The following is a 27,515-nucleotide window of genomic DNA, read 5'->3' on the forward strand; positions in this document are numbered from 1 at the left end:
AGCTGAAGCACAGACACCACTTCCCCAATCTACAGTAGCCATTTTAACTGCATAAAACTGCTGGATTTCTTTTTACTTTCTGGCTCTTGGGACTATGCAAACACCTTAAAACAAATTAAGGTAACTTTTCTGTCTTGCTGTGGTACAGTATCTAAATAGGAGTGATAATTCTAATAGCAAAGTAGGTGTACCTGTTGAAAAAACATGGCTGTATGTTCTTTACCTCTGTTAATGTATGAACTCAGTCACATGCTTGACTGCACTTAACTACCAGGGGAAAACAAAGAATGCCAGTTCTTGTAAGTTTTTGGCCTTGAGGACAGAGCATCTTTTAAAATCTAAAAATCTTTTGTACACCAGAAATTCCTCAGATGTATCATGAGAGTGAGACTGAAAAAAAAGAAAACTTCCTGTTATAGTTTAGTAAATACCGTCAGTTCTGTTGCACTTTACGTAAACATGATTATTTAGTATTTAAGTGCTGTGTTAACTAGTGTTTTTTTGGGGTTTTTTTTTTTGCTGTGTTTTTCAAAATGTTAAGTGGACTATATTGTTTCTATGTTCCTGAAAACAATACATGTGAAATAAGCCTTAAAAATCGACAATGTTTTAAGTGTTTTCGCATTTCATTTCATGTATGCTTATTCTTAAAGTGTGTTAATATTTAATACTTTAGATGTGCTGCAGGTTTGATTGCTTTAAACATGGCTCAGTCGATTGTAGGATATATTAGTCTTTTCTAAAGTTGGGTACACGTTTCGGTTGATCTGTTTGTCGTGTAGTAGAGATTTCTGAAGGATATTTGGGCAAAGTATTAATTAATAGCACTACAGACTCTGGTTGCATTTGCTTTGTTATACTTGCTAAGGTTTAATTCTGAGCTGCTGTAAACATGGTGGATTTGTAATACAAAGAATTGATGGCCTGAAAGTCTGTTTCTACTGAAATATCCCATAAAAACCCACTGTCACACTGTATAATTTAAAATGGAACAAGAGTTTAATTTCTTTCATAGAATAAAAATGGATATATAGTTATCCTTCTCCATACTTCTGGTCCTCAGAGCTTAAGATTTTGTATGTGACAATGAGAAAGGCATAGTGTAAAAGGGACTAGGTTTAGTGCCATTTGTACAAGAAAGGTTGTGAGGAAATACGCAGTGTTCAAAGGCTGTTTTTAAATGTTCAATAGGGAAAAATACACTTGCTACTAAAATAAGTATAACTCACGACTGCGTGCACGAGCACTCTCTCTCACGCACACACGCTCATACTTCAAAATTGTGTTAAGTATGTTCCTGGTCCTGTAGTTCCTATTTGAACACAATTAATTTTGATTTCAGTTGGAATCTTGTCTGAATGAGAACAGGGGCCTTCAACTCTTGTATTTTAATTTTTCAATTAAAAACAAAACTCACTTAAAAATAAAGTTGAATTTCTTCTAAATTGAAAATCTAACTCACTAAAGGAATGAAACTATTTGCAGTGTTGTACATAGGGGATACTTTTCAGTGTCATTTACTGTTCACTATAGAATAATACCTACCTCACAGAGTAGAGTGTTGTAGAGTCTTGCTTAATATAGTAATCATCTACATTGGAGGAAGAGGAGAAATTATTAGGCTAATAGTGCACGCTCTGGGTGTGACAGCCTTTTGCTTTTAGTCATCTGCAGTGTTTGCCAATAGCTACCTTGTGCATTCTGGCATGTCTTCTTTTTCTTCTTATCTCTTAATTTTAGGTTTCATTTTTAAACACATTTTAAATCCCAGGTGTTTTAAGAGGGTATGCAATGTATACTTCCCCTGAGAAAAATTATCTTTAGTAGAAGGATAAGATAAGTACTAGGGAACAGATTGAAAAAAACATTTTGAATGTGTTGTGGAAGATTTTTGTTTGTTTAAAAAAATATTTACGATTTGTTGAACTATTTGAATTCCTTTTCTCTCCTCCTACTTCCCCACGAGCACTGATGTCCTTTTAGCTGTAGTTTTGGTCTATGGTATCCACCTTAAACTCACTGTCTAGTGTTAAACTTGAACTAACAGAGGGGACCCTGGCTTCTCTCCATTCCCTCTCCTCCTTTACTTATCTTGCAAGGTAGCTGGAGGTCTTTAAAGAGTTAATCTTATAAGGTTGAATTAGCAGTCCCAAAACAGCTCCCAAATTGCTGGATGCTTCTGTAGTGCTGTTGTAGGGTAAGCAGCTCTTGCTAGTTTTTTTTTTTTTTTTTTTCCGTGTAGCTCTTTAAGGAGAAATCTCTTTTCATCCTATAGGTAAAGCTGTTGTGTCCAGGCTCTTGGATACCATGGTGAGGGTGTGGTACAGAAACCTGAAAAGAACAGAACCAGATGCTATAACTAAACTAGACCGAGTTGAGAAACTGGTTCAAGGCTCCCAGTTGCTCCTTTTAAAGATTAACTTCAAAGACCTCCCACTGAGAAGCAGAAATAGCTGGACTGGAAGAGGAAAGGTGGTGGTTAAAAGCTCTGACTGATTTTTCTAGCTGAAGTGTGGGTGTGGTATGAGATGTGTCTCAAAAAAAGTAAAGATGATTTTTCTATACATCCATTAGACCTGATCAGTGCAATGCTTTCACTGGAATTTTTTTTTATTGACAAGGTCCAAGTTCTGATTGCTGGGAGTTTGATGCATGTTGGTGACAACATCCTATAGGCCAACCACCCAGTCAGAAACACAAGGCTTTGGACAATGTGTAATTGCCTCTGATGTCTGTGGAAACTGTTAGTTCAGTGGTGCATTACTCTTCTCAGGCTTCTTGGGATGAAAAATTACTTCATTCCTGTCTGGAATAGCTGAATTTGTATGTGTAGAGATAAAGTAGAGCCGAATCAGGTGAACTGATCCAAATGCCTTTTGAAAGTGTTTGTATCAAAAATGTGGGATTTCCCTTTATTCCAGAGGGAGGACTTTGCTCTCCAAAGTAGCTTTCACTTTTTGATCGTTAAGTAAAGGTTTCTAGGCTTTCTTTTGGCAACTTTCACTGATAATTTTAATACTGTACTTTCTCGTGAATTTTGTTGGATATGAAAAGAGCAGAGCCTTCCTTTCTGAGAGGTGATTAAATACAGGGGAAGGGGAATAGATGTACAGTCTTGTTTGTGACCCACTCTGTAAGCAGCATGATTTTCCTAAAAGTTTAAACTTACACTTTACTCATTAAACTTATGCTTTTGATACCATTGATATCTTTTAGAGCTAACTTGCTTTGTTAAATCTGACTGTGTCTGGGGAGGAATATTTAAATATTTGCTCTTAAGAGACTATATGCACTGAAATTTCAAGTATTTTACTTATCAGTAGTCCACAGCTGTAGTGTAAAATCCTCTAGATACTCTTGCTCTCCTGACATAAAGGGACTAATCTGTTAAAATAATATATTCTTTAATATCATTCTGTCTGAGGGCCTGTCCTAAGGCAAAGCTACCAACTGTGCTCAATCTTTGTGCTGATGGGATCCCGTTAGATAAGGACTAAAGTTTCTGCATTCTTACCCTAATGTTTGTTAGGATTTAACTACCCAATAACCAACTTCAGTGATGATAGGAATTGTATAGCTAACCCTCAGTACATTTAATTGAGAATTTGTCCTTAAAGAGATCAACTCATGTCATATAGGACTTCATACTGGACTAGAATTCTAATCTGAAAACTGCATTCATTTTGCTAGCCTCAAAATGAGCCTTCAAAGTCCTCAAGTTTTTATGTAAAATTCTTCCTTACCTTGGAAGAATATGGTCTGTTATCTTCACTTACTAGGAATAGAAATGCCAGACCTATAGGTTGACAATTTGGAAGGAATGCTTTCAGATGGCTTGAATAGTATTTTCTCTGTGTTTCTGTATTTTCAGACATAAGTCTAAATTACTTTTAAAAACCTTGTTTAACCAGGAGTCAGCTGAGCATCTGATCTTAATTAGCAGGGTAATTTTTTTGCATCCTTAATCCCTTTACCTGTTTTATACCTGTTCAGCAAGTGAACTAATCACTGTCATGACTTAATTTGAGGACTCTTTTCCTATTTGTCTAATTTACCTAATGATAAGTAGTGAGATGACTACTAAGTTGCATGGACCTCAGTGAAGCCTTTAGGATGGGGAGAAAGGAGTGAGAGTTTGAGTGATTCAAACTGCTCTTGACTGTTTCAAGGAAATCGGTAAGGATGTTACATGTATTTTGTGGTTTATACATATTATTTCATCACTAAAAGTTTTCTCTCTAGATCTCCCCAATGTTCTTAATTGTCTGCTTTACAGATAAATCTCTTTGTTATATAAATATTTAAGGAAAAATACTTTTCACTCTCTTTTTAAAAAATAGTTAACGTTGTGATTTGAAAACACTTTGTCTATGTCTGTCTCACTGTTCCCCTGCCTAGTTATCTTTTTATTTGTGTGGGTCTTTCACACTGCAACAAGGGAAAGAAATGTTTAAAAACATAGTAAAATGGGAAAACATAATTACTGCTTGTGCTAACCAGGAATGGTGTATATCAGAAAATGCTGATAGTGTCATTTTAAATTTTCTATTAAGTTTTCCCTACTTGTGGACATTATATGTGGAAAATTTGATGCTCTGGAGTTAACATCTATAATCTTTCAAGGATGTGCTAGCATGATTTATTGTAATCTAGGTGCAGCAGGCCATCTCTCCAACACAAAGTGGCTCCTCTTTAAAAAACAAGCTTGAAAATAGTGCCTTTGAAGTCACTAAGAGTCTCACATATGCATTTGAGGGGAAAATACTGCCTAAAGCTTTCAGTGGAGCCTGTTCTCTTGTCTAATCTCATGCTACCTGTGTATTTGCTGGTCATAAAAAGATTTTCTACATTGCTCCTGTGAACTCTTTACCTGTAACTATAAAGTATAGGCTGTTTAACTCTTGAGAGACCCAGGATGGGTGAGGTATATCTTTTATTCAACCAACTTCTGTTGGTGAAAGAGACAAGCTTTTGAGCTACACTGAGCTCTTTTCTGTGTAGCTCAGCAGAAGTTTGGTTCAATAAAAGGCAATACCTCATCCACCTTGTCTCTCTCATATCCTGGGGTCAACGTGGCTACAATACTGGAAACAACTATGTTGTATTGTCCATTTAGACATGTAATGCGGCCAGTAATGTTCAATGTTCATCTGATTAGCTGGAAAGAGAAAAATAGTTAATTTTGCCAAAATTTGCAAGCTGTCCTATGAAAAGAGTGGTCAGTTAATACAAATTGTGAGAATTCACACTATGGACTCTTAGAGGCCTTGAAGCAGCACACAAATTACTGATAATTCTGAGAACCTACGCAGGATCTTGTGTGATGCACATTTTGGGGTGCATCACTTTCCAACTCCTGTTTTTGACTAAATGAATGCTATTCTTTTTTCTTTAAATGTACATGTTTTTCAAAAGGAGAAAATAAGGAACTATAGACTATAGTACCATATATCACAGGGGTAGCCAGGTTAGTCTGTATCCAAAAATACAACAAGGAGTCCGGTAGGGTGACCAGATGTCCTGATTTTATAGGGACAATCTTGATATTTGGGGCTTTTTCTTATATACCCCGTCCTGATTTTTGACACTTGCTGTCTGGTCACCCTAGAATCCGGTGGCACCTTAAAGACTAACGTCAAATAAATCTGTTAGTCTTTAAGATGCCACCAGACTCCTCGGTTTTTTTTATAGAACCATAGAAGCTTCTGTATCATGTGTGTGGTGTTGGTTTTTTTTCCTGCCTGTTTGGATATACAAACAAAAATGATACTTTTTTTTATCGAGAGGCAACTCCATGACACTGTTTGTTTGTTTGAATATAAGAGAATGCTTATGAAGTTCTCACTAATGCAAACCTGTATCTATCCAAAAAGTGTATTTAATCTGGTCAGCAGCGAAAGCCAACATCGATATAAGTATGTTTTTAAAAATCCATATACCAAGAAGTAAAATTTGAGTTTGTCTAATATAGCCATAATTTAGGAAGCATCTAATTAATAACACATTTAAAATGTAAAAGCATTCATAGAACATTCTAGCTAGCAAGAAAAATCCTTATTGTTATAATTTCCCCTAAATATTTACTTCTAGAAGATGTGTGTATGCTACTGTAACTGTCTTCCTCTAAAATCAAGTGCTAATATATTGGATTAAATACAAGCGAAGTGGATTTTTAATATTATGCTCTGATTAGATTGTATTTAATATAATTATAGCAATAATGGGTTGGAATTAATTTCTCTTACACTTTCCAATGTTGAGGCTGTCAAATGACAAAATAAGAGTCCAGACTTGTAAGTGCTCAGATAAAATAGGGGAATCTGAGGTTTGAAGGAGAGATTTAGTAATACACCTCTGCCCTGATATAACGCTGTACTCATGAGGCAAAAAATCTTACTACTGAATAGGTGAAACCGCGTTATACTGAACTTGCTTTGATCCGCCGGTGTACACAGCCCTGCCCCCGCCCCCCCCCCGAGCTCTGTTTTTACCACGTTATATCCGAATTCATGTTATATTGGGTCATGTTACATCGGGGTAGAAGTGTATAAGGTTGTGTGATGACAGAGAGTATTTGTTTAACAATGTATTGCTTATATTAATTCTGACGCCTGCTTGTATCTCAGATCCCTATAGTGTGGACAAGATTATGCCATCATTATGTTAATATGGTTATGTTAAAAAATACGTGACTCCATGGGGGGAGAAACCACTAAGGTAATAACTAGATTGTTGTTATTTGTATTAACGTAGTGCCTTATTGTATTATTGATGCCTCCGTCATGACTAGTGCCCCATTATATGAGGCACTGTACAAACACAGAATGAAAAGACAGTCTCTGCCTGATTAGGGAATAGCCATTTCACTCTTTGAGAACAGTCCATGGAATCATCACTATGGATAGGCTACCATGCTTGTGAAACTACTGCACTGGTTCCATATATATTGTACTAGATTTCAGTAAAATATGAATGGAAATCTTCATGAGTCAAGAAATGTGAAGACTCTGTATTTGTTGCTGCAGACAAGTACCTGTAGAAAATTTGGGACCGAAAAACAGAGAACTGAATTAAATCCAGTGTGCATTCTACTGAGACATTTGCCAACTTGCTTTCAGTATATTCTTCTAAGGCAGTGTTTCCCAAACTTGGGATGACGCTTATTTAGGGAAAGCCCCTGGCGGGCGGGGCTGGTTTGTTTACCTGCCGCTTCCACAGGTCCAGCCGATCGTGGCTCCCACTATTGTCAGTTTGCTTCTGCAGGCCAGTGGAGGCTGCTAGAAGGGGTGGCCAGTATGTCCCTCGGCCCACGCCACTTCCAGCAGCTCTTGTTGGCCTGCAGCAATGAACTGCGGCCAATGGAAGCCGCAGTTGGCTGGACTTGTGGAAGCGGCAGGTAAACAAACCGGCCCGGGCCACCAGGGACTTTCCGTAAACAAGCGGCATCCTAAGTTTGGGAAACACTGTTCTAAGGTCTCACGTAGTCTAGAATATATACAGAACTCAGTTTGTAATATCTATCCAAAATACATTTGGTATTTATGTTTATGGACTGGAAGGGTAATAATACTAGATGCAGGTTCTATCCAGACTATTCCACACATCTTTTTATCTGAATCCTGCTGTTAAATTCTCATGCTGTCCCAGCCACAGGTCTCCCTATGGTCCGGTCTAAAAGCAGGCCTTGTCTACACTACAAAATTTCGCTCATATAGCTAGAGCGGCAGACCTTCCCAGTATAGATGCAATTTTCACTGGCATAAAAGTGCTTTTTCTTGGTATAGCTTACACTAGTTCCCCAAGAAACACAAACGATACTGTCAAAAGCACTTTTAGGCCAGCAGAAATGCATCTACGCTAGGACTTATACTTGCATAGCTATATCACTAAGGTGTGTGTTTTGTTGTGGAGGTTTTAACTGACATAATTATGATGAAATAAGTTTTAAGTTTAGACTAGGCCTGTTTGCACCAGTTTAACTGAAGCTATGATATAAGCTGATTTAATTAAACTGTTACAGCTTTGTTCATGGACACTCTGTTTAGATCAGGGGTTCTTAACCTTTTTTTGAATCACACCCCCATTTTTTTTTCTAAATTGGAACCACCTTCACCCTTTTACAAAATGGGACTTTTCAACGTAATCTAGAAGGCACTGGGGCCACTAATACTCTGATTCCAGTAAGGACTGGGTTAAATAAACATGATAATAGAAAACTTGGGAAGGTAATGGCTTTTTTGGTGGGGGGAAGCAGGTGCAAACCAAGTCCTAAAAGTACAGGAACAACAACAAAAAAAATGTTTTTTGAGGAGTATGGGAAGGAGACATAAGAACAAGGTATGGGTTGCTATCACTTTTTAAAATGTTTACTTTTTGCTACAATAAAAGCATACTGGTTATTCCCATCTGCTAAGGCAGTGTATTCAAATGAATTGATGACCTTTGCACTCAATCTGAAGAGAGAAATGAGTGAAGCAGACGTTAGGGGAGCTTAAGCCTCTTAAAATTTCTTCTAACTGAAAAGAAAGGTAGAGAAACTGTAAAGAGTGTTTTATCGTTACTAAGATGAAAAATATAAGAACTAAAAAGAATTTAAAAAGTTGATTGCTGGTGATTGCCTGCACAAATTATGTGATAAAAATATTAACTCATTGCACTGTACTGTCTCTTAGTGCAAACAGAATGGTTAGTTATTGTGATCTGCTTGTTAAGAAAACATTCTTTGAAAAAAACCTCCTTGGTTATCTAGAAAATGTCTTGTTCAGTATGTTTGTTAAAGGAACACTGTTGGGTTAAAAATCATAATTGTTACCTATTAAAACAGATTAAAATAAACCAAGTCCGTTAATGCAGTTTTATTTCTTCCCCTACATGGAGCTTGAACAATGGAAACAAACTAAGTCAGTTTAACTTTTGTTTCTGGTTTTACATGGAATTTCATATACTAGTACAGTGCTGCAATGTGTAGGTTTTCCTGTTGAGGCACTAAGGTTTCATTCAAGCATGTTGGTAGGCTTGGATACATCAAATAAGTTGATTTGTTTTGTGGAAAAAAGCTGCTGCGTGGAGACCATTCAATCCTGCTGGTATTCACTTTCAAGGCTCTTCATCCCTACCTATCATCCCTCATTTGCTATTGAGCTGTTGATGCTCGCCTCTGATTGGCCAGTTATGTCAGTCTCTATTGCCCGCTTATTAAATTTTCGTTCTTTCTCCTGTGCTGCCCCTCACTTCTGGGAGAAGCTTCCTGTAAAAATCCACAAAATGATCTCGTTATCTACCTTCAAACAGTCTTTTTTGCTTTGATGCCTACAAAAAATTTGATAAGGCTAGGGTGCTAGTGTGCTGAGACCACTGCCTATCATGCTGACCAATATCGTCTCATTGTTTCCTTGTACTCCCTTTTTTATCTGTATCCATCTGTTGTTTCTTGCCTTATACTTACATTGTAAACTCCTTGGGGCAGGGACAATTGTTTTGTTTTATGCTTATACAGCACCTAGTAAAATGGGGCCCTGATAACAACAACAACAATAACAACAATAGTTTTAACCAGCTCAGTTGAGTGATACAAACTGGCTACCAAAAATATAATGGTGTATCACTGTAGTGACACAGTAATTAGTTTCAGGGATAAATCTTCAGAGTTAGTGTTTTTTTCATTTTAAATCCATAACAGTCTCAGAAGAAAATCATGACATCTCATTTTTAATTTTTTGTAAAATGTTAATCTTTAGAAACTTGCCAAATTCTTGATTGTATCAAAAAATCTCATTTGTTCACGACTTTCTTTCTGTCTCAGGCTAAATATTTAGCTTCTTCTAGGCACACATTAATTTGATTGCCTAATTTTGTAATATACTAATGTACTAGAGACTATTATGCTTGTAAACATTCCTTTTTGCATCATGTGGCAGGCTGGAAATCTTAGTAATACATTGTGAAATATGTAGTTATGATCTGAGAGCTTTTGCTGTAATAAAATGTTCACTCTGTAAGAGGAACAGAGATGAACTTCCAGGGTTAAAAAGAATATCTGAGTCCCATGTAAACCATTTCTGGCTCAATGTCAACATCTCTGCCATCCCAGTTTTCCTATGAAAACGTTGAATGCTGCCAATGTATGTTGCAAGAGATATGACCGATGTGACTTACAAAGTAAGAGGCAAAACTATAAAATGTTGTTGCCTATATAATATTGTTGTAGGAATCTGAGATGGAAAATTATTTTTCAGTCATCTTCTACCTCTCTCTGCCAATTAAGCAAAATTTAGTAAGCTTCAGATCATGCTGCAAGGCTTTTTTTGTTCCCAAGGACTTTTGAATAAACGTTGTTTTGTATTTTTTTCATTTGTTTGGATGTTATTAGTTAGTTGAGTGTGAAGGGTGGGACCCTGAACCATGTTTCTTTGTTACTGTACGGTGCCTACCTACTTTTTTCATAGGTGCTGAGAAGCTGTAGAGATGAGCCTGTGCTTAAGTTCCTCCACTGGGTCCCAGTCAACGTCCGATGCCATTTGAAGGCCGTACTTCTAATTTTCAAAGCCCTGGCTACATCAAAGGCTGAATATTTATCTATGAAACACCATGACAGCTGTGCTTCTCTGGGTCAATACAAATTGCAAAGCCCAGGACTAAGCGTATGAGAACTGGGGACAAAGCATTATCTGTTATGGGGATCTGGATATGAAACAATCTTTAGAGGTGATCAGACAAATCCAAAGTGTGACCGTCTTTAGGAAATATTGCAAAAGCTTTCTTCTTGAAGAAACCTTTTTACCAAAGACTTTAAGGCCAAAAGAGATCATTGTGATAATTTAGTCTGACATCTTAGGCCACAGAACCTCATAGATGCTCTCTTGTCATAGACCCATAATCTCTGGCTGAGTTACTGAAGTCCTCAAATCATGATTTAAAGCCTTCAGGTTACAGAGAATCTGCCATTTATTCTTGTTTAAACCAGCAAGTGACCTGGGCCCAGTGCTGCAGAGGAAGTGACACTCCCAAGTCGAACAACCTTTTTATTCGCAAATGCCTTTCAATCAGCAATCCCTCTTCCCTCCCAACAAACTCCCTTTCTGGGATGAAAACTCTTCTTGGGGTAGAAGTGCTAGAGACTTCATGAAGTACACCAGACGCTTTGCGGTTGTTATTAATTTTACATGCATGGAGCTCAGATGCTACGTTGAGAGCAGCAGTGTTAAACTCTAAGATAGATGCCATATATTATTTCCAATACCTTTGTTCTGTCTAATTTAAAGCAATTGAATAATGTTGCTTCCAGTACTTTCCTGGAGACTATTAATGAACCTTCCAGATATCCAGCCTAAATTTTGTTTTCCTCACTTTTGTATCATTACACCAAGACAACTGGCCACTGACAGAAGTAGGATAATGGAGAAGATTCTATATGGCATTTCTTATCCACCCCTATTTTCACTTCTTAGGACCACCTTAAACAATTTCTCTCTATTCCTCCTCTTTCTTCAAAAACAATGTGGTCAACTTTTTTAGGTTGCTGACTAAGAAAATGAAACTTTCTGATAGCCTAGATTTTTGGGGGGAGTCTGGAAGCAAGTGGATGACTTTACGTCACAGGGGTCCTCAGGTATAATGTACTGGGGGAATCAAAGGGGCTGTTTGAATATATGATCATTAAAACCTGAGGACCCTGGTTACAGCTGTAACAGAGTTGTACCTCTTTTTAATAAGCAAGAAAGAGTCCTATGGCACCTTATAGTCTAACAGACGTATTGGAGCATAAGCCTTCGCTTATGCTCGAATGCGTCTGTTAGTCTGTGAGGTACCACAGGACTCTTTCTTGCTTTTTACAGATCCAGACTAACACCGCTAACCCCCTGATTCTTGACCTCTTTTTAATTAAATTTTGCTTTGTCTTTTCTCTGATCCTTTGCTTGCCAACTCTAAAGTAGTTCTTACTGTGCCTTTTTGTGCTGCACTAAATACATCTCCATTATTTTGTGGTGGAATCCTAGAAACTACAGTTTAAAAAGCCTGTTTGGTCGTCTAATCTCATCCCATGCCAGTAGAAAATTGTTACGTTCAGCATATATTTTTTCATGTTTTATTGTCTGGACTACTTCTGAAAGTTCTGAGCAATGTGGCTTCCACCACTGGCTGCTGTATATTTATGGTTAACCTCTGTTTCTCTCTGTTTATCTGTGATACAGAGTATTTGACATACTAGGATACTCTGCTGTCTAGTAGCTGCTTTATAGAAGGCCACACACTAAAACCTGTGTAGTACTGATGTGTGTAGTACTGGGGTACAACAGAGGAGTTGATATTATCACAGTTTTGATATTATGGTTTGTGATTCTCATGAAACTATGTTCCAGTAAACTTGGGCTAGTTATGTCTTATCAAATTGAACAACTTTCTGTGTGGGAATAACTTTTTCCCCTCATTTTTTGAAAAAATATTTGTCACAGGTTTTAGAAAAATTTCATCTCTCTATGTATGCTGCTACTTATATCTTTGCCTGTCACACTTAAGGACCAATGGTTTATTTTATAACAAGTAAAAAAGAAAGATGTATCTGTGAAGGCAGGAAACACTTGTCATTCAGACTCCATATCGTTGTTTCTGCTTCCTGTCAGTTAAACCACTAGCCGAGGAACAGATGTACTAAGAGATGACTCTACTCTAATTTCCGTCATGGACGGAATTGTGAAACAAGCAGCCTCCTGAAGCAAATTTTATTAAAATGTATTTGCTTTCCATTTATCAGTCTATTTATAGACATCTAAGGTTAAAGATCAGAATTTGGCCAGTAATTGGAGAAAGAGGAAAATATTTGAAATACTGCAGAATAACTGTAAAACAGTAACTACAGGAGTTGTCAGTAAAGTAATAACAGAACTAAGATATGGTATTTATTTGCTCTACTGTATTAACTCAGTAGTTCTTTTAAATCTAGACAGAAACATGTGATGAGCTAGCTAGTAAGCTGTTCCTAGAGGATCCTAAAATATATGCAAGGGGCTATTTCCATTTGAGGGTAACTTGAAATCTCATGATACTATGAATTCTTGTCTATGTTAAAGAATTGCAGTGTTGCCAAATCTTGTGATTTTCATCTCCAGGTCCAGTGATATTTGATGAGGTGTTTTCTTAAAGCCCCAGCTCTTATTTTCAGTTGCTTCTATGAGAATTTCAGCTTTAATATTTTTTTTAAAAGCTCTCATGATAGTGGAGAAAAGTTGGAAAATCATAACATAAATACGTCTTAAAAGGCTCAAAATCCAACAGGCAAATAAAAAGCACTAAAACTTACTATTTATAAAAATACATGATTTTTAAGCAAATCTCATGATTTTGGGGGCCAGATTTTGTGATTTTTGAGTACTGCAGTTGGCTGGAATTGTTAATTTACATATATTTTTATTGCATGGTTTATCAAAGTTGTAGTTTGGACATTGAGTATGATCTCCACTTTTGTATATATTAACTATGAATTAATAAAGCAAATTATTTTGTTTTTAATTGGAGTAGTCTCCTTATGCAAATTTACTTAAATTATTTGCATGGTAGGTTTTCATGCTGGAAGGAGTACTTCCAATATTTTTTTTAAGTGATGTTCATTTGGAGCTATTTTATTCAAGACTCTGTTTTATCCTGTCTAAATATGTGAATTGTGGTTTAAGATGCTGTAAAATAGTCTGAAATTTTTTGTGGACAACCTCGCATGCCGTAGAAAAGATAATAATTAGCAGGTTCAAATTAGGGAGACTGTGGATTCTACATCCTCATAGTCAATTGAAATTATTTGGATGAACCTGGATTAGCAGACCTGAAGGACAGTTCTGTGTAAGATTGAGAGGTTGTCTCTCTCACCAACAAAAGTTGTCCTGTAAAAGAGATTACTTCACCTTCCATCTCTAATATCCTAGTATCAACACTGCTACAATACTGCATACATGGATTAATCTGTCAGTTGATTTTGATTGTCTATACCGTGGGCAAAAACTATGTGAATCCCCTAAAGATCTTTTAGCAAAATTGGCTAATCAACTATGTTAGATGCTCCTTTTGCTTGGGTGATCAACAGATTATCTGTACCATCCATAAACTCTTATCAGAAAAGATGATATTGCCTTTGCCTTTACTGCCACCCACTTCACCCCAGAAAATTAATTTCAAAATTGTATTGTGGCTGTGATCTTATTAAACCACAGTCTGTTGGAAACTGAGGCTTTGAATATTTAGATCAAATCTTAAACCAAAAAGAGATGGAAAAGTGGTGTGTGTGTGTGAATTAGATTATAATTAAAAATATCCTCCGAGTTTTTTTTACAGTTTGGACTGGGAAAGATGTTAAGGTTGCAATTCAGCTTCCATTTTAAACTCCAGTTTTCACTTGCCATCCCATTCTGACTGGGTATGAACTGACTGTCTTGCTGAGAGAGGCATGGGTGTGATAGATATAGTGGGACTGTTGACGTAGACACAGTATTCATTTCATCTCTGCTTTCTGTGGTAGTTTAAAGGCTCACCCAACCATGGAGGAGAGGGACTAGTAGTAGCCCTCTGGTGTTTCTCCTTGTCTCCCAGTCTCTGAAGAACTTGGTGTTCCTGACCACAACCCAGACAGGCAGATCTTGCCTCTCTCGATACGATAGCTTCTATGTCTAAGGTTGTGTATGAATTTTTTTGAGCACATAATCCTAGCTCAACTAAGTGTGATCAGTTCCACTGAAGGTTGTGGAAAAATAATACCTGTATGGGTCGTATTGGCATGGGAAAACCCTAGTAAGAAAATTCCTTCCTGAAATAGGAAGTAGATAAAGCGATTTTCACAAGTTCCAAAAACATCCTTATCAGGACTTTGTACTGTAGCTGTCACTCTAAGGGCTTCTCTGTTTGGAGGTGTTGGTGAGTTTATTCTTTATGGCTACATTTTTAAGGTCTAACTCTTGGCCCATGGTTGTATTATTGTTGTTTGTATTCTCATACCACCTAGGCATGGGGAAAAATTGATGCTTTTGTGACTATGGGACAATGGGAATTTCATCTAAATGAGTTGTACTTGCAGAGATTGCTAATGCCCGAGAGCCAGGTGTGACAGGTTTGGTCACAGAGACCCCCTTGAGACTGTCACCTGACGTGGTGGAATTACCACTGAGACCGTTTTTCCTGCCAGCTTGAGACTCCAGAACCCTGCCTGGTTGAGCCAGACATGCTAGCCTGCTGCAACACAGACCCAGGTCTGGTACATTCCCCCAAAGCTGCAGACTTTAACCAAAAACTGCTCAGCAGGTCACCTATCTCTAGCACCCAGACACCCAGTTCCCAATGGGATCCAAACTCCAAATAAATCCATTTTACTCTGTATAAAGCTTACAGGGTAATACAAGGTAAACTCATAAATTGTCCACCCTCTATAACACTGATAGAGAGATATGCACAGCTGTTTGCTCCCCCCTGGTATTAATCACTTACTCTGGGTTTACTAATAAACAAAAGTGATTTTATTAAGTATAAAAAGTAGGATTTAAGTGGTTTAAAGTAATAACAGACAGAACTAAGTAAATCGCCAAGTAAAATAAAGCAAAAACACGCAAGTCTACATCTAACACGTTAAGAAACTGATACAGGTAATATCTCGCCCTGAGAGATGTTCCAATAAGCTTCTTTCACAGACTAGACTCCTTCTTAGTCTGGGCCCAATCCTGTTCCCTGGTACAGTCCTTGTTAGTTCCAGCTCAGGTGGTAACTAGGGGTTTTCTTAGGACTGGCAACCCCCTTTGTTCTCTTCCACCCCTTTTATAGCTTTGGCAGAAGGCGGGAATCTTTTCTCTCTGGATGTCCACCCCTCCTTCTAACTGGAAAAGCACCAGGTTTAAGATGAATTCCACCATTCTTCCTGGGCTGGCTTACCTGAGCACAGGAAGGCTTGCAAGTAAATAGAGCCATTTACAACCAATTGTACTAGTCAGTGGGAGCCATCAAGATTCTAAACCATCAATGGCCCACACTTTGCATAATTACAATAGGCCCTCAGAGTTATACTTTATATTTCTAGCTTCAGATACAAGAATGATTCATACGAATAGGATATGATACAAATAGGATGAACACACTCAGTAGATTATGAGATTTGTAATGATACCTTACAAGAGCGCTTCTGCATAAAGCATATTCCAGTAACAACATATTTACACTGATAAGCATATTTCCATAAAACATTATGGAGTGCAGTGTCACACCAGGAGTAAGCCCATTAGTGAGGGAGGCATAATGAGGACCACCAATAGCCAGGTCCCTAACATATTAATTATATTTAAATTATTATAATTGTTTGTTTATTCTAGGTCTCACTTTGTGCTTGGTGCTTTCTCCAGGACTCAAGAAGGATGGTCTCTGCTCATTGCCGTTGTGGGAGGGGTCTCTGAGTTGTGTTCTTCCATCTATCATCCGGGGGAAAAAATGTACAATATCAGAATATTCTGGAAGGATTTCGTGCATTAGTCACAGCCAAACCCATTAATTATTTAAGCTCAAATTCTCCATCTTTGATTTTCTTTGTGGCCTGTCTCTCAGCTGAAAGGTGGACACTGCACAAACATGCTTCTGCTATATCTAGCATTCTTATCTGCAGGAAATTGCAGGTGCTTGTCCTCTCCATATGTCAAGTGATTCATCCCTTACCCTCACAAGTTAGAGTAACTTGCAAAATTAGCCTTGTAAAGAATAATAAACCTCAGTTTTAGCCGTATGTTCAGAGTGACACTACTTATCTCCGTAAATCTCTGAACTAGGAGCTTTGTCAGTGGAATCTCACTCAATACTGTATCTTTCATTCCACTTATATATCCGTGGCCCATAGTTCGGACTACAAGGTGTGAATAGCAGTGTGCACCACAGAGGTGCACTGTAGTTCCCTCATGTGGACAATGGGGAGCAAACTAAAGGGTTCCTAGTTCAAATTAATGTAGCCCTGTTTGAAGAGGACTAAGTTAACATGAACTAGGAACCTTTTACTTTGTGACCACAGCGCCCACATGGGGGAGTTAAAGCTCAGCGCTTTGGTACACACTATTATTCACACCCTGTAGTCCAAACTGTGAGGCTGTGTAGACAAGCCCTCTGGTAGAATAGTGCTTTATCAAGACTTGGGCTTCATCCTCAAATTGTCTTCCACTGTTCAAAAGATTGACTTTCATTCCACTTCCCTGGCACTCTTCACCTGGAGGGATAGTTATGGCGCACACACAGTGAATATGCAAGGAGTTCTCTGAATTTACCTCAAAAAGACAAAAGCTTTCAGGAAGTCCCTGGATGATACCAAAATTCTTCATTGCTAGGAGACTAAAATTCTGTGTCATGGAAGCTTATAAATCCAAAAATTTCAACCTTTCTAAATCAGTTTCAAGCAAGCTTTGTCTCTGTCTCACTGGGAAAGAAGACTCGTTTCCTATGAGTAGACTTATAAACTAGCTACTTGGGCTGAAGTTCATACATTTCCCCAGATATCACAGAATGAGACACACAGACACTGGTTTCACTATATTTTACTGCTTATTCATATCTCTTTTGAGTCTAAATTTTTTGCTTAGTTATGATATCTTTATTGGTCCCTGACATATTTCACTATGGTGTGTTTGTTTTTTTAGAGCATTTAGAAAAATTGGCTATTTTAAACAAGAAGATAGTCTTAACCTTAATTGTGGTTGAACTAATGTGTCCTCCCCCTCCCCCAGTACAGCTCTAGAAGCCGTCTCAAGTCTTATCTAGACTAGGTGTTATGATATAATTCCCCACTCTGAACCTTAGCGTCCAAAAGATAGGGTACCAGCATGAATTCCTCTAAGCTCAGTTACCAGCTTAGAACTTGTAGCGCTGCCACCAGCCAGGAATTCCAGTGCCTGGTACACTCTGGTCCCCCCAAAACCTTGCCCGGGGACCCCCAAGACCCAGTCCCTCTGGATCTTAACACAAGGAAAGTAAACCCTTTCTCTCACCGTTGCCTCTCCCAGGCTTCCCCTCCCTGGGTTACTCTGGAAGATTACTGTGATTCAAACTCCTTGAATCTTAAACAGAGAGGAAGATTCACCTTCCCCCCTCCTTCTCTCTCCCCCTCCCAGACTCTCCCTGAGAGAGAAAGTAATCCTATCAGAGAGAAATTTAACCTTTCTCTCCCCCTTCCCTCCTTTCTCCCCAGCAATTCCCTGGTGGATCCAGACCCTGTCCCCTGGCATCTCACACCAGAATAAAAAAAAACAATCAGGTTCTTAAACAAGAAAAGTTTTTAATTAAAAAAAGAAAAAACAGGAAAAATTATCTTTATAAATTTAAGATGGAATGTGTTACAGGGTCTTTCAGCTATAGACACTGGGAATACCCTCCCAGCCTAAGTATACAAGTACAAATTAAAATCCTTTCAGCAACATACAAATTTGAACTCCTTCCAGCCAAATACACATTTGCAAATAAAGAAAACAAACATAAGCGTAACTTGCCTTATCTACCTAGTACTCACTATTCTGGACATATAAGAGACTGTATCGAAGAGATTGGAGAGAAACCTGATTGCACATCTGGTCCCTCTGAGCCCCCAGAGTAAACAACAACCAAACACTAACAGCACACACAAAAACTTCCCTCCCTCAAGATTTGAAAGTATCCTGTCCCCTGATTGGTCCTCTGGTCAGGTGACAGCCAGGCTCACTGATCTTGTTAACCCTTTACAGGCAAAAGAGATATGAAGTACTTTTGTTCTATTAACTCTTACTTATCTGTTTATGACACTAGGATTTAAAGATATGTTAGATTGCCTAATTTAAACTATTAACTTCTTAAACTTTAGTCAAGGCATGTTAAGCATGTGCTAAACTGATTGGATTGAACTGGGTAATTTGATCTAACATCACACCTTAGTTTCTAGACAAGGAATAAAATTCTCAAAAGCACTGAAGTCCCGTTTACAAAAATTCACAGACTTGGAGCGTATGGGTATTAGTACACTGCTACGGCATTGCAACTGTGTTGCTGTAGTGTAGATCATTGACTTAGTTGCATCTACAGTGGGAGTGAGGTCAATTTTTCACAGCCCTGAGTGATGTAGAAGGTTGACCTGCAAGGGGGAGGGATGGCTCAGTGGCTTGAGCATTGACCTGCTATACTCAGGGTTGTGAGTTCAATCCTTGAGGGGGCCATTTAGGGATCTGGGGTAAAAATCTGTCTGGGGACTGGTCTTGCGTTTAGCAGGGGGTTGGACTAGATGACCTCCTGAGATCCCTTCCAACCCTGAGATTCTGTGATTCTAACTTTTAGATGTAGATCAGGCCTAAGTCTCATTGACTTTCAAAGAGACTTTAGCCTGTTTTGCGCTTAAAAAGTTTTAATAGAATAACTATTTTTATTTAAAATTGCACCCCTGACCAACATAGCTATGCTGGTTAAAGCCATAATGTAGATTCAGGTATACTGACAATAAGGTGCTTTATACCCAGATAGCTTATTTTGTTTCACCAAAATAAAATAATCTATACCTGCATAACTGTACTGAGACTAGGGGGTGTTGCCTCTTTAACTATACCAGCATAGTTAAAGTGACATAACTTTTAAGAGAGGCATTAGCTGCCTAAGTCACTTTAGAAAATTGTACTTAAAGTTTAAATCTGCACAGCAGAGGGAAAAACACCTGTAGTGGGAACAGTGAACCCGACTATTCAAAGGAGAAGCATATGGTTTCTTTTAACCAAAAACATATCTCTTTCACTTAGGGATGCCTGAGAATGTTTTACTCCAATTAAAGTGTCCTATGATCTTGTCTAGGCCAGGGTTAGCAGACACATTAATAGCCCAGTATAGACAAAGTAGTGTACCTTTAACATGTTTAATCTTGTCAGGTTGAACAAATAATAGCTAACAACTTCCAAATCCTAGTCTAGACAAGACCTAAATTCAAATTCAGTTATCTTAATTAAAAAGCAAGTTGATTTGAAAGAAAAAAGCAAGAAAAGGGAAGAAGATGGAAAAATAGTGTCTGATAGGGTTGTCAAAAGATTTTTTAAAAAATCGCAATTAATCACAAGATTTAAAAAAGTTGCAATTAATCGCAGTTTGAATTGCACCAGTAAACAATAATAGAATACCAATTTACATTTATTAAAAATATTTGTGGATGTTTTTCTACATTTTCAAATATATTGATTTAAACTGTAACACAGGATAAAAAGTGAACAGTGCTCGCTTTATATTATTATTTATTACAAATATTTGAACTATAAAAAAGATAAAGAAATAATATTTTTCAATTCACCTCATACAAGTACTGTAGTGCAGTCTCTTTATCATGAAAGTACAACTTAAAAATGTTGATTTTTTTTTAACATAACTCAGAAACATAACAGTGTAAAACTTTAGGGCCTACAGGTTGAAGACATTGAAGGGACGTACGAATGTTTAGGATATGTGACATGTAAATACCTTGCAATGCCAGTTACAACAGTGCTATGCAAACACGTGTTCTTACTTTCAGGTGACATTGTAAATAAGAAGCCAAGAGCAATATCACCCATAAATGTAAACAAACTTGTTTTTCTAAGCAATTGGCTGAACAAGAAGTAGGACTGAGTGGACTTGTATGAGGTGAATTGAAAAATACTATTTCTTTATCTTTTTTACAGTGCAAATATTTGTAATAAAAATAATATAAAGTGAGCACTGTTCACTTAGTATTCTGTATTGTAATTGAAATCAATATATTTGAAAATGTAGAAAACTATCCAAAAATATTTATAATAAATTTAAATTGGTATTCTGTTCTTGTTTAACAGTGCAATTAAAACTGCAGTTAATCACAACTATATTTTTAATCTAGTTGCTTTGCTTTGCATTAATTTCATGTGATTAATTGCTAGCCCTAGTGTCTGGACACAGGAATGATGAAGAGCAAGGTTCTTTACAGACAATTTTAATGAGACTCTTCTGTATCTGGTCCTGGATACTGTGGTGACAGGAGCATTATAATGGCCTGAGGCCTTGGCTACACTGGCGTTTTACAGCGCTGCAACTTTCTCGCTCATGGGTGTGAAAAAAACACCCCTCTGAGCTCTGCAAGATACAGCACTGCAAAGTGCCAGTGTAAGCAGTGCCGCAGCGCTGGGAGCGCGGCTCCCAGCACTGCAAGCTAAAACCCATGACGATGTGGAGTACGTGCAGCGCTGGCTGGCGCTACGACCACACTCGCACTTGGGCAGCGCTTTGAAGTTTCAAGTGTAGCCATACCCTAAGATAGACAGGATTAGTAGGATAGCTTATCTACAATTTTTTTTTTCTGCCATCCCTCAGTTTGGTAAAGTTTGGCTGTCTTGCTAGAAAGCAATTTCTGTACTACCTGCAAGTTGTAGCAAGACCCATTTATTTATTTAAAGTCTCTTTGGATGCATGGTGCTTATCTTTCTTAACCAGGGCCACACCTGTCTTTTTTTATTGTTTTCTAAATTCAGTTTCCAGCTTCAAGTTCAGGTTCCAATTACCAATTGAGAAACATTCCCTCAATTCAGAACAAACCTGTTTGTTGAGCGAATCTGCTTTCTTCCCCCAACACGGAAGGACAGATTGTTAACCTAATCCACATCTACCTGAGCATGTCTGATCTATTTTCTTACTCCTTACCCTCTCCCTGGATGAGGAGGAACACAAGTACAAGTTATCGATGCAGAAGGTACTGTATATTCTTGTTCATTAGCCTGTTTGTTTATAAGCCAACCCCCCAAGATGGTTAGGTAAAAATAGCAAAAACTGTATGACCCTTTCATAAGCCAACTCGGTATTTCAGGGATTGGCAAACTTTGGCTCCCAGCTGTCAGGGTAAACCGCTGGCGGGTCAGGACGTTTTCTTTGGTTCACTGTTCACAGCCAATGGGAGCTGCGGGCTTCCTGCAGCTCCCATTGGCTGGGAACGGTGAACTGCAGCCACAGGGAGCTGAGGGGCTCCATGCCTGCAGATGCTCCAAATAAACAAAATGACAATGTATTAGCTATTCAATTCAGTGATTCCATAGAGTTTAAAATAATCAAATTTTGGTGTAGACCCATTTATAAGCCGTCCCCTGCTCTTTGATGCGTCTTTTTTTTTTTTTTTACCAAAAATATTTGGCTTATGAACAACTATATACAGTATATAACAGTTCAGAACAATTACACAACATTATAACTGAAATGTACAGATATAGCCACCTATTAAGTCCAACTTTCTTACTACATCATTTTCATAAAAAATAACTCTTTCAAATAATACAGTAACCATACCTAATCCAAGAAAGATGATAAGCTTTGTGGTCTAATAACCAGGTCTTGGAACCAGTAATAAAACTCAGTTTATAAACTTACAAAGTTATGAATGTAGGTCTTGATATAGGAAAGCAACCTGAAATAGGAAAGCACTTGATGCACTTGGGGCCTGAGTGACAGCAAGGAACAAGATTATTCCCCACCACCTCCTCTCCCACCCCCAAAAAAGTGAACACACAGCCATCTCAAATTTCTTTTTTTTTAAAAAGCAGATGGGATGGGAACAATGATTAAAGGGTGGGTATAGGGGGCAGACGGAGAGGAGTGGCAAAGTTGTTGCAAGGATCACAGACCGGGGAAAAAAATAAAAAATTGAGCTGGTTAGCTGAAGGGAAAACTTCAAGCACTCTTACCAAATCTGCTTCCAGATTATTATAGGCACTTCACTTTTTTCAGACCACTTTAAGCACTGCATGGGGGAGGAAGGGAACGGACAGACAGTAGACACCACCTTAGAGCAAAAAGATTACTGATTCAGCATGTTGTCTTCTGTTTTACTTTTTTTCTACTCTTTACGTTTTCTTTATGTCCTCTGAAATACTAATTTCTTTGAAATTACAGGTATTTCACTTTTAGGTGATAAAAGGAGTTTTATGTATTTTGTTAAAAATATGCATCATTAAACATCTTTACTGTACACTAAATTAAAGTTAATGAACGTCTTCAGAAGTCATTGCTAAATATTTTCCCAGAAGGAGGGCATTCATGAAGTCAGACTGAAATCTCCCACTCCCTTATCTACCAATGTTTCATATCAACCTTCATTGTTGCTGGTACCGTTCAGTACTGTGTGCCTCTCCCTATGTTACCTTTCATTCTTGTTTCTACAGGCTTTTGTAGATCAAGTATTTCTTCTCATGAAAGTAATGAGCTTCTCCCATTGTTATTTTGCAGCAGTATAAATGTTTTGTGTATAATCCTGGTGAATTTCATATGGTATGTTGTTTGATCATCTTTTCCAAAGAGATGATTGGCTGAGCCTTTCATCTCTCTTCCCTTGCCCCTGTCCTAATTAAAAACCCTAGCAGGAATGGTATGGTGCTGGATCTTTAAAACCCTAAAACTATTTGGATTCCACAATACTATCTAGCATTGTCCACTCATCTAGATAGGTCACCTTCCAAAAATATTTCAAAAGAATCTGACCCCAAATATTTAATTCCAGTGGAGACTCATAATATCTGAAAATAGTTAGGCAAAACAGAGGCACAGAAGCATGTTAAGAACCTTATTTACAGAGCAGCAAATAGAGATCCTACTACATCTGTTTCAAAACAGGGAAGGCAAATCCTTTCCTGCTTATTTTGAGGAGCTTCAACTGTTTGAATTCCTGTGGTAAAATAAGAGGACCAATGTATACCGAAGAATATTGAGTACTTCAGTCACAACCTCTATGAAAAAACTTAAGTGAGACTTGTTAGAGCAAATAAGGTTAAATGAATAAAGCTTCAGATACATCTGTGAAAAGACAAGAGTTTTAGCTGAGTAATAGTTTAGAAGAGGAAACGTATTATTCCCACCGAATTACTGGACAGTCCTGTTAATATGTTCAAGTTAAAAATCAGCTGTATCTCATTGTTAACTACAATGTTAATTTAAAGTTAAACACATGTTTAGGTGTTTTGCTGAATCAGGGCCAGAGTGCTCAGCTCATGGCAGGATCAAATCCCTGTTTAGCCAAAGCCACTTAATAAGGACACTGTGATAAGTGTTGAAGCTGTCCTTTTTCGTGGTTAAATTTGTGATATTTCTTAAAGCAAAAACAGCAAATACTTTCTAAAAGAAAAGTGATTTAGTTGGTCTGTGATTCTTGTCTGAAGGGTTGAATTTAGTGAACTCAGCTTAAAGAAACAAATGGATAGAACTTTCCCCCTATGCATTTCATTTGTACTGTTTGAGTTGGCCCAGCTGAATGATGATAAATGGCAGGGGAACAAAGTGGATGATGTAAAAGATATTACTTCGCCTTGTCTATCTAATATCCTGGGACCAGCACAGCTACATGTAAATGGCAGGGTCATATTTATCGTATATTGTCCATTTCACTGAAGTTAATCCATTCGCTGCTGCTAAAAGCACACTGTACCGATCTGATTCATAAGAAGTATTTATACATTATATACATATCTTTCTCATTCTTTCATTTCTGAGGCACATTATAGACATATAGAATGGGACCTCTAATATAGGAATGCACAGCATGCCTTGCCTTGCCCAAAAAGCCCAGCGTCACGATTGAAGTTTCACATATGTGGTATGTATAACGCCTAGGCCACATTATGGCATCTGAATGAGAAATTACCTGGTTTTATATTTTTTTGTTTATTGATTTGTTTTTAACATGTTGCTTCATATTTAATGGAAGTAAATATGTAGGACAGACTCTGGATGAAACAGAATTAATGGAGTCCTCTCCAGAAAGGAAAGATGGGTTAAGAATTATCACAGGCAGGCAAGCAAGAGAGAGCCTAAGGCAGTCCCATGTGTTTAAGGCAGAGGAACAGCCTTGAAACAGTTGTGGGCCAGAAATTCCATCTGTAATAACTGTGCCAGTCATGTGTTTAAAAAGATTTGGCTAGCTCCTTCTCTAACTTGACAGCAGTGGAGTCAGAGGGAAGAAGTGGGGGTTGAATAGTTAAACTGTAGAACTGATTATCTTAAATTCCAAATGCTGTATTTTAAGTTTCCGTAAAGGATATTTTCTGAGATGCTAAATATTAAAAATAGCAGAGTAAAGGTGTTTGTATAAAATTCTTGTTTTATTGCATAACAGTAAGCCTTGTTGTTTCTTGCAGTCTGAATAAATTCATTGTTATAGGCATTTCAGCATCTTTGTATATGACTACATAGGAGGTTCATAAGATTAAATTACAGGATTATAAAATTATTTGAAGTTATATTAACAATTGTCCATATCACTTTCTGGAGGTATTTGGGCACACTCTTTCAGCTGACAGTGGCCAGTTTTTAAAAAATGACAAATTTTGAGCATTAAACAGTTTGCTTTAGTGCTAAAAAGGGTTAAATATGAGGGCAGCAGGTACAGGCAGCTGTAGGTATGTGATATGTATGACTGTTTTGCAAGGTGCTATAAATATTGGCTCCATGTAATCTGATACTAGGGTAGGACTGGCAAACTAATGAAGGAAAGTAGATAGCAATGTAAAAGAACTGGAATTTCAGGTCTAGCTAAGTAATAGCAGTCTGCTGCAGAGTAAGATTGAGACTATTCATATTACTCACAAATGACAGCAAATGAGAGGCAAACAAGAGGAATATTCCATAGGCTGCACTGTTGTGGTATCAGTCCCTAGGGTCTCAGCAAAGGTAAGATCATTTACATTTCTGAGACCTGCAGAGGTCTCTTGGGGAACTCTACGGTGGATGAAAGTGTGTCACAGGCCTACAAAATATCAAGATGTAAGTAGCATGGTTGGGAGTCAGAGACGAGGTTGGTGAAAAGGACAGGGTTTTGTTAATGTGGGAATTATACAACTTTTGCTCAAAATAGTTTATACCTATTTTTTTTAACTGGTCTAAGTGAAAACAAAAGCTTGAATGCATGATACTGTATTTACAGTGGATCTGCGTACATAATGTTAATGTGAATGTACATTGCAGAATAAAATGCTTAACTTCTAAGAATAATTTATTTTGTTCAACAGCATGTACTTGGTAATCAGTTAGAATACATCAGCAAAACAATAAAAGGAGAAAAGAAATTGAGATAGCAGGAAGAAAAGGCCATTAAGATGCAAATCACCAAAATAAGTTTATTATTTTTTTTACAGGCCTGTCTTTCTTCATACATAGAATGGATGATTATTCAGCTTGGAGGTATGGAACCTAGGCTTAGTTCCAGTTTTAAATAACTATTCCCCCTTCTGTTAAGCTGTGGCTGTTCTAGAATTACCGAGGCCTGAGCAACAAAGATTGCTCTGAATGAGAAACTTTTGATTTGATCACTGGAGGTAGATTTCTATAGCTGCTTACAGGTGGTAAAATTTTTGTTTTACCAGTTTGTGTGCCTGGTAACTTTATGGGGCAGTTGGCAGTTTTACCAGAATTTGGTGATGACTGGCTGCCAGTAACTTGTGGAGGTTTTTACCTGACCAGAATAACTAACACTGTCCTATCCCAGCTCCTGGTTCTGATCTACGATTTATTCCCTTTTAAGTTTAAAATATAACACTCTATTCAGAAAGGATCACTGTTTTATGTATCTTGTTATTTTAGGAAACAAGATTTCCCCTTAACTCTATTTATCAGATGATACTTTCTACTAATGAGTTACTTATCTCAGGCTCCAGTTCTTCAAACCCCCCTGGCATACCTTTTGCCATTGAAGGCAGTGTGATTTGACATGGCTCCAACCATCTGCCTGCATGTTGCTTCTTGCAGTATGAGGGCCTGATTTCTTAACAGCATATCAGTATTTAATCTTCCTAGTTAAAACATATGCCATTAGATACCAAAACTATTTGCAAGTGCCTTTATTGTATTAAATAAATGAGAATGTATTTACTCCTTTTGTATTCCAAAAAATTAAAGCATTTGGTTTACATTAATTCTTAAACTAGTTCTGAGATTTTAACAACTCACATTCAATAAACCAATTCTTGTCACTAGATTTTGTTTAGCCAGATTTTAAAAAGTCAATTAACTCTTAATATTAAGAACTCTTGCAATGTACTTTCTTTATTTGTGTTATGCTGACAGTATGCTCAACATTTTACTCACTATGGTACGATACACAAAGATAGTCTTTGTCTCAAAAGTTTACAATATATAAAATAAGGTACACTGGATATTCTAGAGGAGGAAATAATTTAGTGGTATCTGTTTTCCTCTCTTTATATAATTATTACTAAAGACTTGCCTGCTCCGTCTTCTACTGAGGCGAAGGATTTGAGTGCAAAATCTTGTGGCCTGCTGAACTGGAATATGTATTTTATCCCATGTAATTGGAAAAATTTTCATTCCAGATCAGACTCCATCTGTCTTGCCTTGGCAGTAGGCAATACCAACTGTTTCTGAGGAGAATGCAAGAATCCCCAAGTGGGCAATTATTGGGGGGGGGGGGGGGGGAATCCTGCCTGTCTGTCTGAGAAGCTTGTTTGAAATTCATTCTCTGAGAGTTTGGCTTGTGTCATAAAGCATGATGGTTTATATCCATTCCAAACTTGTTTTCT

The 27,515-nt window shown here is 37.6% G+C and overlaps 1 long non-coding RNA gene across 1 annotated transcript; it reads left to right on the plus strand.

Moving 5' to 3' along the window:
* LOC115653169 lies at nucleotides 1–27,515 on the plus strand. The gene is made up of 3 exons (XR_004000871.1): nucleotides 1–120; nucleotides 26,115–26,160; nucleotides 27,309–27,515. It is a non-coding gene; the product is annotated as an uncharacterized LOC115653169 (long non-coding RNA).

This window comes from Gopherus evgoodei, chromosome 1 (assembly GCF_007399415.2).
Source record: "Gopherus evgoodei ecotype Sinaloan lineage chromosome 1, rGopEvg1_v1.p, whole genome shotgun sequence".
Lineage (NCBI taxonomy): Eukaryota > Metazoa > Chordata > Testudines > Testudinidae > Gopherus > Gopherus evgoodei.